Below are 251 nucleotides of genomic sequence, written 5' to 3' on the forward strand. Positions count from 1 at the left end.
GGGGAATACAAAGTTCGCTCGGGATACTGGTTCATTACTCATCATCCTGATAATAACCATAACCAATTACAAATTCCTCATGGTTCGATTTTATTGAAAAATCAAATTTGGAAGTTAAAGATCATGCCGAAATTAAAACATTTTCTCTGGAGAATTCTTTCTTGTGCCATTGCAACTAATGTAAGGCTCAACACAAGAGGGATGCATTTAGACCCTACCTGTCTTCGTTGTGGATCTGCTGATAAAGATAT

At 36.7% G+C, this 251-nt stretch overlaps 1 pseudogene; it reads left to right on the forward strand.

The window, feature by feature from the left end:
* The window catches only part of LOC17890949, a 5352-nt pseudogene that overhangs the window by 4269 nt on the left and 832 nt on the right, over window positions 1-251 (forward strand).

This window comes from Capsella rubella, unplaced genomic scaffold (genome assembly GCF_000375325.1).
Source record: "Capsella rubella cultivar Monte Gargano unplaced genomic scaffold, Caprub1_0 scaffold_3, whole genome shotgun sequence".
Lineage (NCBI taxonomy): Eukaryota > Viridiplantae > Streptophyta > Magnoliopsida > Brassicales > Brassicaceae > Capsella > Capsella rubella.